Genomic DNA, 16,977 nt, shown 5'->3' with positions numbered 1-16,977 from the left:
CAATGTGAATGTACTTAATACCACAATGGTTAAAATGGCACATTTTATGTTGTGTATGTTTATCCACAATTTAAAAAAAAATCAATTGACCATATTCGTGGGTTCTTTTTCTGGACTCTCTTCTGTTTCATTCATTATATGTCTATCCTTATACCAATACTACATTGTCTTGATAATTATACCTTTTATAGTAAGTCTAGAGATATGATAGTGTAAGTTCTTCAACTTTGTTTTTTTTTTCAAAAGTATTTTGGCTATTGTAAGTCTTTTGCCTCTCTGGATAAATTTTAAAGGCAGCTTGTCAATTTCTATTTTAAAAAAACAACTGGGAAGTTGATTGGGATGGCACTGACTCTTTATATTACTCTGGGGAGAACTGACAACAACATCAAGTTTTTGACCCATGAACATGGTGTATCTCTCCTTTTACTTAGATCTGTAATGTCTCTTGGGAAAATTTGCAGTTTTTAATGTAGAGATCTTAATGTATATTGTTATGATTCCTAAGGATTTTGTAGTTTTGATGCTATTGTAAATGGTGTTTCTTATTTCTTTTTCCAGATGTTCATTGCTAACATGTAGAAATACAAATGAATATGATATATTGTCCTTATATCCTGTGACCGTGCTAAACTCTCATATTAGTTTCAGTAACTTTAAAAATTTTCTTAGTGATCCCTTAGTATTTTCCATGGACACAGTGTGCTGTCTTTGAATAAAGACAGTGTTAGTTTATATTCTGTGTGTGTATGTGCTTATGTGTTGGATATTCTTGTCTCCTTCTTTCTTAAAAGATTCTCTTCCACTGTTTTCTGGACTACATGCTAATCTGATTTTCCTCCTTCTTCTCTTGCCATTCTTTTAATACTCATTTTCAGGTTCATCATCCTCTACCTGGGCATTATATCTTGGAATTTTTCAAGGCTTAGTTTAAATCCCTTTTTCTTTTTATTTTCTCTCTCTGGGAAATCTCACCTAAAACATTAAAGGTCACCAAGGACCTTCAACCCTCTCTCCCCAGCCTAGACCTCTCTTACATACTGTAGACCCTTCTGCCTTCTGGGAGGTCTCTGAGGCAACTCAAAGTCAAGTTAATAAAATTGTGATCTTCTCACCTGCCCAGACACCAGACTCCAAACCTGGCCCTCTTCCAGTGTTTCATACTTCAGTGAATTATACCTTCACGCTATCCAGTTGTGCTGGTCAAAAACCAGGGAGAGTCTTGGACATTTTCCTGTCCCTTGTTCCTGTGCCATCCCTAACTATGCCTCTCTATGTATTCTCTCCATCAGCAAGTCCTGTCAGTTTTACCTCTTAAAATTTTTGGACTCCATCCATTTATCACTACTGCCACTGAATTAGCCCAAGCTAAATATCACCTCTCATCTGACCTACTAAAACAGTCTCTTAACTGACCTCTATATATCCGTTCTAATTTTCCACCCCAATCTGTTCTCAATACCTCAGGCTAAAGTGATCTTCCAAAATGCAGATCAAAGCATGTCACCTGCTTTCTTAAATCTCCTCAGTGGATTCTCATTGATTTTAAGATAAAGACCCTAATCCTAAACAAAGTCTCAAAGGCTCTACATGTTTTGGACCTTGCCTACCTCTCTTTTTCTGACACCACAATACCCCTCACTATGTTCTCCAGCCACACTGGCTTTCTTTCAGCTCTTGGAAGATGTTAGCTTCCTTCTTGCCGTAGAACCTCAGCATATGCAATTAACTCTGTTTGGAATGTCCTTTCCCACCTTCAAATCATACCCTTCTCCAGGTTAATCCTTATTTATAGATTTCGGCTCATGTCACCTCTTCAAGAAAGCCTTTTTTTCTCTTTAAACATGAACTTTGCATATAATTGTATAAAACTAATTATGTCACAGCCAGTTTGTTCCCAGGGGAAATAAGCTTCATGTCTTCAGCCCTAGGTACTACAAAAATATTTGTTGAGCAAATGAATGATTGAGTTAGTGATTGCCTTTTTATTTTTATAGAATCATGAGCATGATAGATCCTAAACGAAAATTTATTGACCACTTTATGAATTATTGCCTAATGTGCATCATTTCATGTATTCGGAATGATAGTTTATTTATAGCCTTTTAAAAATTAGTTCATATTTCACTGAAAATAATAGCATAGGGAGTTCCCTGGTGGCCTAGTGATTGGTATTCCGGGTTTTCACTGCCATGGCCTGGGTTTGATCCCTGGTTGGGGAACTGAGATCCCGCAAACCACTTGGCGTGCCCCCCTCCCCACGAAAAAAATAGCATAGAAGAATTTAATTTCATATTAACTTTCATTATGAAGGCAAATTTTGTTTTAATATAGTGAAAAAATTTACCTCCTAGATGCTGTTTGCCATTTTCTTTCCAGGGGAAAAATGGCCTACTTTCAAAATATTTCAGTCAGTTTTCAACCGTACAGATTGTGTATTTTACAAAGAAAGTGATCATATCCAGTTTCTAGAGAGGGAAATGGGCTTGTGGAGGTAGTTCTGACCTCTCTCCCATCTCACACACATACTCCCAAGCACCATAGCCTTACATTGCCAATACATCTTCATTCTCCAACTTAGCTGCCATTTATTATCTCCTATGTGCTGAATCCCATGTTTAGTGCTTTAGAGTATGGTGAATTTTCAAAATAAGTATTAGTAATAATGAAAAACATGTATTACTGATCCTGTTTTGCAAATTAAAAATTGAGACCCAGAGAAATTAAGTGAATTGCTCAAAGCCATAGTTAGTAGTGCCGGATCCAGGATTCATGAAGTTCCAAATGCTTTATCCTCTCTGCTACAATTCCTGAGTCTACCATGGAAAATTGAGAGTTGACTTCAAATTTGTCTGTTCCTTGGACTTTATGGCGTCAAATTCAGTTAAATGGTTTCTTTAAACTTATATGACTCATTCTTAATGTCACCTTTCTACAGTAATTAAATTTCCATCGAGCTATTTCATGACTTTATTATTAGGGCTTGTGATTTTCAGTTCTTTGGAAATCAATAGAATTATTTTGATACTTGCTTGTTTCCCAGTATTAAAAGCTAAGTAATTTAAGCCTTTTTGCTCAGTTAGTTAGAACATGATCTTGGTATTGATCAGCATACAATTCTATTGACCTTCCATAGAAAAACCCAGCCCAAAGCTAAAACCAGTGCTACTTCTGGCTTACATTTGGGTTATTATTGTCTCAAATTGTGAAAAACAACATACAGAACCAAGTTTATGTTCTGCTTCTATATAACTCTGAAAAAAAAATGAATAAGAAATAATTTTTATAACTCACTCTTCTAAAAGTTAATATGTTTTCTCTTAGGGTGCATCTATTCATTTGCTAACTCATTTGTTCATGTAAAAAGCATTTATTGAGTGCTTCCTCCATGCCAGGCATCATTCTAGGAGATACAGTTATACACAAGACAGATGAAATGCTTGCCCCATAGAGATTCTATTCTAGTGGGGAGAAATGGACAACCAAACAATGAAATAGTGATAACTGCTGATGAGTAAATATACAGGATATTCTGATAAAGAGTGTTGAAGATGGTAGGGGCAGGAGCTTTAATTTGGACAGGATGAATACGTAAGTTCTTTTGGTGGAGGTGACCTTTGAATCAAGACCTCAACTATAAGGAGCCAGCCATTTGAAAAGCTGTAAGAACTACTTTTCCAAACCAGACCTAGAGGCAGGAATGACCTTGGGAGGTACCAGGAAGGTGTTGCTGGAACATAGTGTATAAATCTGGAAAAGGAAGCAGGGGTCAGATATTAAAGATTTCAGATAAACTTAAAGTTACCATCAGATTCTTCTGAAGTAACATTATTGATATTATTACATTCGCCTTAGAATTAACTTTATCACCCTGGCACTATTTATTACTTATGCCACAGAAAGAAACATATATTATCATAAAATTTTAAGAATTTAAAGTTTCCTTAAAATTAGCTAGTCCAACCCCTTCATCTTAGAGATAAGGCAGTTTTAGCCCAGAAAAGTTAAGTGACTTGTAGCGGGTAACTCAACAAGCCTGGGCAGGCTAGGATTTGAGCTCAAGCTTCAGTATTGCAGAGTCCAGTGTTTTTTCCAAGAAAAGAACACTTCTAAAAAGAACAATTGTTTTAAAAAGAACATTAAAACAATTTTTAAAATTTATGGCATTTCTGTGGCTTTCCTGTTTTCCATTAGGTTTTTAGAAAAATAATAAATTACTATAACTTATTATTACCAGCATTTAGTTATATTTAATTGATTTGGATTGTACATTTTTTTTTAAATCATTGGTCAGATTCGTATAACTATAAAAGCAGAATAATACAGATGATGACTTAGTATCTTTCATTTCACTTTCACTGTACCATGTGCATAGGTTCTTAACCTGGTGTCCTTACACTCCAAGGGCTCCACAAATGGGCTTTGAGGTTCTTTCTGCTAACCCTCTGAAAGGTGCACAACATTTAACATGCTTGTGAATATATTTTGGGTCCTCCAGGAACCAGACATCAAGACAGGATTAGACAAGCTCAAATATGGGGAAATCCCTATGAGAGATAAAGGAGAGGGAGCAGGAATAGGTAGCAATGAGACCACAGTGCAGGTCTGACATCTGTGAGGGGAAAAAGGGAAGGAAGGATTGGGTAGAACATCTCAAACTGCAGTACAGTTCCAAGAAAGATCAGCGAGGCTGATGGGGAGTCCCAAGGACAAGTTGCTTGTTGGAAGCATTCTATGACAGGCAGAAAGGCACTGGCACTAGTATTCCTGCCATGCTCAGTTATTGGTTCCAAGCAACCCCAGGGGAAGTGAGGTTTTGCTGTGAACACTGTCTTTAGATCCAGGGGTACAGTAGCTGGGGCTGTGCATCAACTCTGCTCCTGGCAGGAGTTCTCTGGAAGGAGATATGAGCAGTGCACTTACAGGGCCATCACACTATACTTATGTGCATTCCTTTGGGGAAGGTATCTGTGGCTTTTGTCATATTTACAACATGTTTGGTTCTGACACATAAGTCGTTGAGTTGTAGCCCTCAGGAACCAAAGTATTAATACCAATTTATTGCCAAAAGTCAATAAACAGGAGTCATTCACCAAACCATTGAAAATTGTGACATTGTTTCCATTATTTCTTCATGAGTAGCAGAGACATTCATATTTTTCATATTTATATTTATCACAATGAAAACAAATAGTGTCAGAATGCTGATGGGAGGGTTACATGATAGGGTGTGTACGTACTTATTTTTCCTCAGGGGAAGCACTAAAGATTCAGAGCATGGATAATGGAGACAGAATTCCTGGGTTCATACTGTGATTCTGCCACTGATTAGCTGCTTGACCATAGGTAAATTACTTCCCCTGTCTGTGCCTCAGATTCCTCATTTCTTACATGGACAGAATAATTAATAGTGCCTGCATCCTTGGATTGTGGGGAGGATTCAGTGAGATGACTTCCAGAAAGCTCCTCGCACTGTGCCTGGCACGTAATGTCCCCGTGGTGACAGGCTTTTGCACGCTGAGCACTATAGCCATCGAAAATGTGAACGTAGGGCGTGAATGATTGGCTGAATCTCTGATCCTTCAAGCTGCAGGAGGACCCTTTGAAGAGTCAGCTCCTCTAACACATTTGAAAATTATTCAGTTGAAAAGCAGTGTCTCTGGGTTGGTAGTATTTGAGGAGATATTAATTTTTTTTTCTTTGTGCTTATTTGTGTTTTTAATTGAAAAAAATGTTTTTGCATTACATTTTCAATTTTATGCCCAATTCTTTAATACATCTGCTTTTTAAAATATTATTATTGAAGTATAGTTGAAAATATCTGCTTTTTAAAGCAAGTTAGACCTATAAAGTTGATTTTGAATGGAAGTGGATTATTCTATAGTATAATATTATTACTGCTGTTATTGCACAAATATTTTAAAAGTTTTCAAACTTGCTTAGGAGAGCTTGACTGCTCTTGAATCACTTTCTGTTTGGGTGATGCTGCCTTTCCTCCTTTAATAACTTCCTTAATTTCTCTCAGCCTATTTTTTCTGTAATTCTTTAACTCCCTATCTCCTTAGTATACCCACTTTTCATTATTCCTGGTCTAAACATTTTTAATAAAGCAGATATGATATAAGGTTAAATGAGCATTTGAGAAGTTAAATGAGCATTCACAAATTATTTAGTCCAGTGGTTGGCAAACTAGCCCAAGGACCAAATCTGGCTAGCAGACTGTTTGTATAAATAATGCTTTATTGTAACCATGCTTTTTAGATTAAATATTGTCTATGGCTGATTTTATGCTACACAGTGGACTTGAATAGTTACAACAGAGACTGTATGGTATGCAAAGGATAAAATATCTACTATCTGACTTCTTACAGGAAAGTTTGCCAACCCTTGATTTAGTTGACCCAAAATTTTAAAAATCAGGAAAAAAAATTGTTTTTTAATCTAAAACAGGATGACTTCTTGAGGGTAGGAATTGTGCTTTACTCATCACTTTATCCTCAGTAGCTAGCCTAGAACCAGGCTTATAGTAGATACTAAACAAATATTTGTGGAATTGAATTGATTACATTAATTTTAAAAATTAAATACTTAAAATTAAAAAGAAATTTCCTCCTAGTATGTTTTTATTAAAGTTGGCACTGGAGAGTAAACTAGCTGGGCTAGCCCATTAGAGTGACCATTATAAATAATCTCCCTGGTGTGATGTGTAATACATTAGAAAAACATTCCTTTTGTGAAAAAAATTATTAGTTTAATGGAATCATATGTTTGAGAGAGAATACTTGACCCCCTGCTGCTTCTTTTAACATTTTGCTTTTTATGCTAAGATTCCTTGAATAATTTCTTAATACTTTAGGCATGATCATTCATCAAATTCCTAGACTCACATGCATGAAGCTCTCCAAATATTTGCAGTAGGTGTATTGTAATACCTGGTTTGGAAAAATTGTTTGAGTAGAAAAACCTTTGTATGTATCTGGTTACAGATGTATTACAAAATTAATTTTAATACTTGTATTGCTATAAAGATCAAAATGTTCTAAACTATTATAGTTTATTAATCATTTGCATTCAAAATTTCACAAAGAAAGGAATCTAATTTTAAGAATTGATACTTTTTAAAAATCAGGGCATGGGTTTCTGGCTTTCCTTCTGTTAGTCCATTCAGTTTTCTGTGATGAACAAGGATATTAATTAATAACAATTTTGGAAATTTTCCATAAAATGCTTCTTATTGATAGGAATTACCTGTGACACTTGTCTAAAAAAAGTTCCAGGGGGAAAGGATGAACAGGCGGAGCACAGAGGATTTGAGGAGCAGTGAAACTACTCTGTCTGATACTATGGTGGATACGTGTCATTACACATTTGTCCACAGCCATAGAATGTCCAACACCAAGAGTGAACCTTAATGTAACTGTGGACTTTGGGTGATACTGATGTATCAAATGTAGGTTCATCAATAGTAATGAGTGTACCACTCTGGTGGAGGATGTTGATAACAGGTGTGCATGTGTGGCACAGGGGGTACATGGGAAATCTCTGTGCTTTTCTCTAAAGTTTGCTGTGAACCTAATACTGCTCTAAAAAAATAAAAAGTAGTAAAAAAGTGCCTAGGCCTCCCTAAGTTCCCATTCAGTATTTGTGGGGTGGGGCCCAGGACTCTTTTTTTTTTTTCTTTTTAATATAAATACCCCAAGTGATTCACATCATCAGAGAAGTTTTAGGAAATGCTACTTTAAAAAATACCTTCACATTTTCTTGATCATATATGAAACGATTTGAGTAAGCTTGAAAAACTTACCTGGTCCTATAATATACTCCCACCAATGATGAGATCATTTTAATATTAATACATAGAATTTAATATTTGTACTTTAAAAAGTTAAATATTAGATAATTTATCAATTAGTGAGGTTCTTTCGATATTTCAGTCACTGACTCTCCTTTAGTATTTTAAGCTTTTTTGGGTCAGAGATTCCCCCTGAGAAGTTGATGAAATCTGTGTAATCTCTCCCCAGGAAAGTTAACACAAAAAATTTTTGCATATAATTACAAGGTTTCAACTTACCCTGACATATAATAATGGACTCCAACCATGGACCAGTTTAAGAAATATTCTTCAGTTGGAGCCCCTTTGTTTTTTGTTTGTTGTTTTTTTTTTTTTAACTTCTGGGGATGCTTTTATTTATCTTGGGGGTGTTTCAATACAATACATGAGACCTACAAAATTTTCAGTATGTATTAAATATTTATTGTCCAATTTCCCTGATCAATCCAAGAGGTAGATGTAGAGACCATGGTCCTGAGGGGATGAAACAGAGGTAGGTGACTGGTCCAAGGGGAAAACTCTAATCAATAGGGCAATAGCATTAGTGTACATTGGAAGACCCTCAGTCTCTGAGAGCAGCATGGATAGCAAGTTCTTGTGGACAGAAGGGGTGGCTGAAATAAGAATAGAGGGATGCAAAAGGCTATTACATTCCAGGATGACCTTAGCTTGAAGCAGCTTGAACGTGATCTCATCTGCCTGTCTGCTTGTGGGACAAGGGAAGAACACAGGGACAAATTGTTCTGGAGCCACAGGACAAACTCAAACTAAGAACTAGCCTCCTATGAGCTGAAATGGTCCCAGCAGTAAAAATTCCAGTATCCAAAGCAGCAGGGAAGTTGGATCTCATTTTTTACTGATATCAATATTCAAAAATTCTGAGCTGGTTGAGACTCCAGTCACAAACATGGAAGCAGGAGCCTCCCTCAGACAATGATCATGGTCACACAAAGGGTTTTGTAATGGTTCCCAGGAGACATGATCAGTTTGAAATAGCTCTGCAATTGAGGGCTGGTGGTGGGGTTTCATGCTGGCTAGTGGGCTGGCAAGGCCTGGGAAGTTAGCGATGTCCCAGCAAACAAGAGAAGCCCCTTTGTTTTAAATTTTGCTCTATGTGTAGTGTCTTTACCCTTCATATTTTTTTCTATCAGATGCTATACAACCAAAAATTTAATAACTGTGTCAGTATCCTGACTATGTATCTCTCTTTCCAGTTAAATGGGACATATATTGTCACTGTACTTCTTTTGCTTAATATGTCCTTTAAAAAAAAAGAAAAAGCAAAACTCATGGATTTTGATACATCTTGGGGGATGCTATTTATGGAAAGGAAGTTGACAGTTTGTTGGTGGAATAATAGAGGGACAGTTGCCTTGAGACTGTGACTCCTGATAGAAGTTTGATGGAAGGAGGAAGGTGCCTGGAGAAGGAGCTGAGGGGACCAGAAGCCAGCAATGAAAAACAGAGGGCAGACTGCAGTCAAAGGGGTGAGTTCAGAGGAAGCTGGCAGCACAGGCCTTTGGTTCCTCCCTGGTTTTAGAAATGGGAATTCAGTGAAGGATGCAAACAGCTTGGGTGGCAGATGGCTTCGGAGAGAACAGTTTCAATCCAAATGTGAGCATTGTATCGAAAGCTCAGGCAGAAAGAACCTTGTTTTCTTCAAGGTTTTAGGGATGAGGTTGAGGCGGTGGGGAGAGAGAGAGAAATATTGAGTGAGAAAGAGAGGGAAGAAGAAGGGAGAGAGAGAGAAGTGAGACAGAGAGGAAATGAGAGACAGAAAGAGGGAGAGGTTCAGGAAAGAAACCATACTTGTATTAATCTAGACAAAACTGGGCTCGTTGATTGCACTGGAAATGTAATCTGCCTACCTGGCTGTAACGTCAAGAGCATGTACTTAAAAATGAGTTCCTGGAAATGTATATTGTAGTGTTTTATGCCTCACTGTGAGGGGAAGAATATCAGAGAATACAAGAGGGCCAGTCTCTTACCTGTCTACCCAAATTGTGGCTTGGGGCTCACACTAGCCCACAGGACACTTGTGTGAATTAGAAACAGGTAGATGCAGCCCCACACCAGGGCGTGTGGCTTAGTAAGCAGAGCACAGCTGAGATTTCAGCCCCATTTCTCTCCATTGCCAGACCCGCTTGTGCAGTGAACTCCCTGCCCAACCCTATGTGTTCACCCTGTTACAAAGAGTGGAATTTCTGCTTAGGCCTTGGGCAGTAGAAAGGATGAGAACCCTCGGATCTGTGTAAAATCTATGCCTCTACAATACTGTAATTTTTTTGTAGGATTCAAACTATCCAATTAAATGTGAATCTGGGCAGCAAGGTCACAGAGCAGGCAGGTTTGGGGGAGATGTACATTGAGATCAAGGAGGAAGGAGGTGCCTGTCCCGCCAGCCACATCACAGAGGACCACTCTGGCAATCAATAGAGAGGCAGATGTTTCAGCCAGATTGTTCTCACACCCAAAAACTAGTTATAGTTTTCATGTTTTCACAAATAATCACAGAAATAGTTTCAGAAGTCACCATGTTCATATATGTTACTGTTGTTTGTAATTTCTCGTTAATCTTTTCCATGTTTCTTAATGAAAATACGAGAAAACACAAAGATGCATTTTTGGTTTTTCCCCTTTCTTTCAAAACCAGGAAAAATGTTTAAATTCTCCCCATAATGCCCTTTTAAGTCTTGCTACTGACTCATTTGTCGGTTGGTAACTTACCTCTTCACTGCAAAGAGGATTAATGAAATCGTCTACAGATGCATTCACAAGGTCTCTATAAAGTTATCAAAATTAACAAGAAGTACACACTACTATATATAAAAATAGATAACCAACAAGGACCTACTGTACTGCACAGGGAACTCTACCCAATACTCTGTAATGGCCTATGTGAGAAAAGAATCTAAAAAAGAGTGGCTATATATACAGTATAACTGATTCACATTGCTGTACACCTGAAACTAACACAACATTGTAAATCAACTATACTCCAGTTAAAAACAATTAACAAGATGATTTTAAATAAACATTCGTTGATTGCACTCTTACAGGTCTCAAGATGGATTGGCTAATTTTCTGGAAGCACAATGCTTGAGTTTGATGGTTTGATGATTTAGATAACTGCTGTGCTATTTCTTCTATAACTTTAAAATTAGTTTAGTTTCTAGCATAAAAGCTATGCTGAAAACACCACATGGAAAAGTGTATACAGATCTAAGAAATGGTTAAGGATGTTTTATGATAAATGCAAATTTTAAAAACTCTTGACTTCAAAGTCTGATGTAAAGTGTTGTTGCAAAAGAGCTTGACCTGTTTAAATTCAGAATGCTGAAACAGTCTTGATATTAACACTTGTTTCTGGTGTGATCCTATCATCAACTAATTGATTTCAAAGCTAGAAATTTTCAGTTAACTTGAGTTCTTCCTCACTGCTCATATTTCCACTCAGGGGTCGCTTGGCATGCTCACTTGCTAATACAGTTTGTGTTTCATGTTGCTTTTCACTAAAATCTTGCTCCTAGTCCCCAGGACTCCATGCTACTAGACTGTGCTCCACAGACAGTGATTAGATTGTCCTTCCATCCCTGCCACCCTATTGCTAATAGAGCTCCCTTTCAACCTCAAAAGTATCTTGGATTGGATAAGAAATCATGTGGTCCCTCTATGAGATTTCTCATCGATAATAACAGCTAGCTTTTTGGGACATTTGCTCTATACCAGACACTATGCTAAACTCTTTACATATATGATTTCATTTATAACTGAATATAGCCTAACTTCCATTAGGCAACTAGTGTTATAATACTTATATTACAAAAGACAGTAGAAGCTAAGAGGTTAAGTAATTTACCCATGGTCATACAGCTAGTAACTGAGGAACTAGGACTTGAATTCAGGCCTGTTGGATCTAACACGACTGTTTGTTACTAAAACTGTTATTAGGACCAGTTTGTAGCCACCCGCGCCCAAGTTAGTTTGACAGCAACTTGAGGACCTGGGGACCACTGAGTTTCTTTTGATTACCTGAAATGTATTCAGTCCATTCATCTGATAAATAAATAACTTAGTTCCTTTTATTTCTTTTAAATAAATGACAAAGCAGAACCATGGATTTTTTTATTGAGACAGGACCAATAATCTTGACAGTGTTATGTTACATGGCGTTTTAAATTTTGTGCTAGATGCCATTTTAATTGTTTAGTTTGATGGATGCATTAGGGACAGTGGTTCGCTGTTTCACTTTGGAAAAGCTGCTCTCTGTCAGGTTTGTGAACAGTCTTATTGTTTAGTTCACATAAAGGTCAGTAGCTCTAAAAATACTTCAATGGGTGATATAATAGATATTTTATATGTGTCACAGGTGCTTTACCCCATTGGTTGAAATGAGTACCTTTGTGCCTTCTGGAGAGAAGGTGTACGTATGTGTGGTGTGTGCATTCATGTGTGTCTGTGTGTGTGTGTGTGTGTGTCTGTCCACGCACATCTTGTTTGAAAGCCCAGTCTTACAAACTTACACACTAGATTCTTTAAAATCTTTCTTAAGAAATATCAACATCCCTTGTGACTCTCTTACGTATCATTGGGTTTGACAGGGATTTTTGTCTGTAACTTCGAAACACAGACTCTCGGTCAGAAGAAAAGAAAAAAGATTTGTGGTGGGTTTTGTTTGATTAAAAAAATTGAATCAATGGATTCAGTTTAGTTTGGGCAGCCTTACAGGTAACTTCAGCTTCTGCATCTTCAAACCTATCTCAGCTTTTTCCTTCCCAAAGAGACTATTTCTTTCCTTTTGTTTCTTTTCTTAGCTTGATGAAATGTTAAGATTTGTTCATTTCAAAACAGACCATTTAAAAATGAAGAAGCCACATTGTTTAGTTCACTGGACTGGGAGCCTTAGAGACCTGTTCTATTCTCGGGTCTGGAAAAATCTCTTAAAGCAGAATCACATGACCTGAAAAAAGATATTACTCTAGTGTGAGATAGTACATTTTACTTTCTAATCAGTGTTGAAAGCATAGTATTAACTGGAGAGTTCTTGGCAAAATTATGCTATCTAAACAGGCAAGTTCCAAATCCTGGCAGAGAATATTCCTTTGAGTTACATTTTTCTACAACTTTTAAAAGTCTCTTCTTGACAGTAATCCTTCATCTCCACCAGAATAATACAAGAGTAATCTATCCATTGGGATGATGAAGATATTTTGGATGAAGTTACTATAAATCCTCCATGAATATGTTACCACATCATAATCCCCGACTCTAGTGGTCTGGGGGTTGGGGTGGTGGTGAGGAGATTGGGTTACTGTAGTCTGTAGCTGGAACTATTGGTGACCCCATGCCTGACCAAGGAAATTAATTTATTTAGCTATGCCGTTCCAGACTTTGACGTATCTTTTCCTTGACCTTTGTCTTCTGTATTCAGCCAAACCATATCTGCATTAAAAATAAGAAACAAACAATAAAAAAAAACTTCCTTAAAGCAAGAAAATTTTAAAGGTAAAAACAAACTTGGAAACCACACGGTGAACAAAAGGTAGGTTCTGAAGACAGTGCAGTGAGCAGTGCAAAGTAATGGGTTTCAGAAGAATTAAGCTCTAGCAAGCTTCACCATTTACTAGATTTGTGCCTTTAAGCAATGGTTTAATCTCTTCATCTCTATTCATCTGTAAAATAGGAGAATTCCATTTTGTACAGCTAGTCTGGGATCAAATGATAAACAGGAAAGTACTTTGTAAAAGATGGATGCTGGTCGTTGTGTTGATGACGAACCTCCCACCTTGGGGCTGTTAGGTATATTCAGTGCACAACCCAGTTGTTTTCCTCTACTTTGTGGAAGCCCTAAGGAAAAGTAATTTCAGATTGTGTGCCATCATGTGATCTCCCTTACCTTCTGGTCTTGTCTTGGGTCCCCTAGCAGAGGTCGGGGCTTGTCTGCTCTGGCCATAGTTTATACTCCATTTCCTCTTTTTTTTAAAAAAATAATTAATTATTTATTTATTTATTTATTTTATTTTTGGCTGTGTTGGGTCTTCGTTTCTGTGCGAGGGCTTTCTCTAGTTGCGGCGAGTGGGGGCCACTCTTCATCGCGGTGCGCGGGCCTCTCACTATCACGGCCTCTCGTTGCGGAGCACAGGCTCCAGACGCGCAGGCTCAGTAGTTGTGGCTCACGGGCCCAGTTGCTCCGTGGCATATGGGATCTTCCCGGACCAGGGCTCGAACCCGTGTCCCCTGCATTGGCAGGCAGATTCTCAACCACTGCACCACCAGGGAAGCCCACTCCATTTCCTCTTGACAGCCACCTGCCCGCATTCCCACTCTCTCCCCCTTGCTCTGCCCAATACCTCATTCCCTTGTCTTCCCTGGATGAGTACTAACTTAAGGGTACCTCTCTTGCCCCTGTGAAGTTTTCTAGCTTCAATTCTTTAGAGATCCTATCTTCTCCCCACTCTGGTTTTGTTGGCTGGGTTGGCTTATCTGAAACATATTTCCTATTGGGGTTTTGGGACAGAGTCTTGCCTTCTTTCCCTGGACTGGAGTGGAAGTCTGGCTTGTAGTGGTCTCACTGCCTTTGAGATTGGAAGCTGTTTCGCTTCACTCTGTAGCCGATCTCATTGTGCTCCTGGGCAGCCGCAGATAGAAACGGCTCTTTCCCACTTTTGAAAGGCTCCATGTTCCTTAGGGCTTTCCAAACGAAATTACCTACAGTAGTAGGTAACTGTGGTAATACTACTTAGAGTAGTCATAGTGATAATGGCATCAGCATCAGCAGTCATCATCATCTCCTTCTTTGTAGTAGTTAACGTTTATTGCCCCTAACCAGGTATGATGAAAAGTTCTTAATATGCATTACATCGTTTAAACCTCACAACAACCCTGGGAGATGAATCAGTTACTATTTTTCTTGTAGGGTTGAAGAAACTGAGACTCTGAGAGGTAAAGTAACTTGCCTGAGGTTATAAAACGGGTAATCTGGAGAATCAGTATTCAAACCCAAGTTATCTGATTTCAGAACCTGAATATACTGCTATATATTGTGGAATATACTGCTATACATTGTGAAATATACTAATTCGCGCTTGTGGCAGAGGTCACTAACTCAAATGCCCATAGGAGCCAGGCCAGGAGTGAAAAGTAGTAGAGAGAACCCAGAGTTAGCAAGGCAAGAGTGCAAGCTGGATGGTAAATGGTAACTGATGTTCTTCCTCCGTGTCGGGGAACTCTAAGGCATGGTGACAGCTGTGGCTTCCTGGAGAACATGTGTCCTAGCTAAAAAAGCGAGCTGTGACTTTCTCCAGTAGTTGTTCTTGTGAGGGAGTACGCTTTTGAAGCATGAATTTGTTTTTTAATTGAATTATAGTTGATTTACACTATTGTGTTAATTTCAGGTGTATAGCAAAATGATTTGGTTACACATATATATCTATATTCTTTTTTTTTGATTCTTTTCCATTGTAGTTTATTACAATATAGTGAATGTAGTTCCCTGTGCTATACAGTAAATCCTTGTTGATTACCTGTTTTATATATGGTAGTGTGCATCTGCGAATCCCAACTCCCAATTTATCCCTCCCCCCACCTTTGGAAACCATAAGTTTGTTTTCTATGACTGTGAGTTTGTTTCTGTTTTGTAAATAAGTTCATTTGTACTAGTTTTTAGATTCCATATATACGTGATATCATATAGTATTTGTCTTTCTCTTTCTGACTTACTTCACTTAGTAGGATAATTTCTAGGTCCATCCATGTTGCTGCAAATGGCATTATTTCATTCTTTTTTGTGGCTAAGTAATATTCCATTGTTTATATATACCACATCTTCTTTATCTATCAATGGTTGCTTAGGTTGAAATACAAATTCCTTAAAAGATGATAGAAACAGGGATTTTATGTCGTATTTCTGATTATTAAATGCTGATAGCTAATTCAAGTTTAAAAAATAAACTTAACACTGTGAAGATTAAAGTATTTATGTCTGGGGACCAAATTTCACCTGGTTTGTAACCTCTCTTGGGAAAAATGTACAACATTCTAACCATTTCAATGAGTAATGACGCAATATGAAAGGAGGCGTATTGGTCCCCATTGGCTAGTAGTAAGACCATCCTTTCACTCCATCAACTGTTGCCTAACAGAAGACTGGGAAAATCCCAGTTTATTAAATGTGGCATAAAGCCTGAAAGAAATAAGCAATAACTTCTATTATTGAGTACCTACTGTGTGTCATGCACTTTATATGTACTATTTTATTGATTTAAATTTTCATAGCAACCCTGCTTAACAGGTGAGGAAAGCCCTCTGAGAGGTTGAATGACAACAACACAACAACATCTGGCCAAAGGCATTCTTCTAGTGAGGAGCGGGGTGGGTTTGAATCCACAGGTACATGATTCCAAAGCCCTTGATCTTCCTCCTGGCTCTCCTGCCTTTACAGTGCAGTACTGCAACAAAATTAGCATTATGCTAGAACTCAAGTAGCTGGGGACAGACTTTCCATGGTGTTGTGATTTTTGCTTTCACTGAGGGATACTTCCTCGAATCAAAATGATCTCTGCACACTACTGGAAATTCTCCCATTTCACTTTATCATGCAGCCTGAAATTCTAGCCTTTGGAGTTGTTTTTGTGTTAACAAGCATACTCCTGGGAAGGTCCCTGCTTAAGCAATCTTTTCGTCATTCATATGTTAACCTGAAGTGAATCAGATTACATCCTTCCAATAACTAGCTGAGATCATGGGAATTTTTCTAGGACAGCAAGGAAGAAGGGGCCATTCTGAAGTATGGGCCACCATTTAGGTAGAATAACTAGATTGTGGAACCTGGCCCCCCATTAGGTCCCTCAGGTCACAGGCAGGCTTCTGGCTGCATCAGAAGCAGGACAGTGGACACACAAGTTTGTGAGCTACTTTACTTTTTTACCAGGAGCTATCCCTTCAAATAGACAAGGCTATATTATTGCTCGTTGCTTTTTATCCTATTACATTTATACTACAAGAATGCAGCGTTTTTGCTTTAAATAGATTCTGAACATCTTTTATACTTCTAAAATAAAAATATAATCTTTAAAAAAAATAATATATATATATATTTTGGTTCAGATTAAGGAACAGACCCAATGAATAATGGAGAAAACAAAGTT

The 16,977-nt window shown here is 37.8% G+C and overlaps 1 protein-coding gene across 2 annotated transcripts in view; it reads left to right on the top strand.

Annotated features, from left to right (window-relative positions):
* Window positions 1-16,977, top strand: part of CCDC148 (coiled-coil domain containing 148) — a 265,733-nt gene that overhangs the window by 20,298 nt on the left and 228,458 nt on the right. Inside the window, exon 1 of one of the 2 annotated variants that reach the window (XM_082465005.1) lies at window positions 322-16,977. This exon is cut by the window's right edge and continues 17,200 nt beyond it. The exons of the other annotated variant lie outside the window; for it this stretch is intronic. The gene's annotated coding sequence lies outside the window, so the exon portion shown is untranslated. Of the gene's footprint in view, window positions 1-321 lie in introns of those variants that run through there. 2 annotated transcript variants of the gene reach the window in all.

This window comes from Balaenoptera physalus (genome assembly GCF_965194825.1).
Source record: "Balaenoptera physalus genome assembly, chromosome: 6".
Taxonomy (NCBI): Eukaryota; Metazoa; Chordata; class Mammalia; order Artiodactyla; family Balaenopteridae; genus Balaenoptera; species Balaenoptera physalus.
The sequence above is the reverse complement of the archived record's forward strand: the minus strand, read 5'-3'. Positions and strand labels throughout refer to the sequence as shown.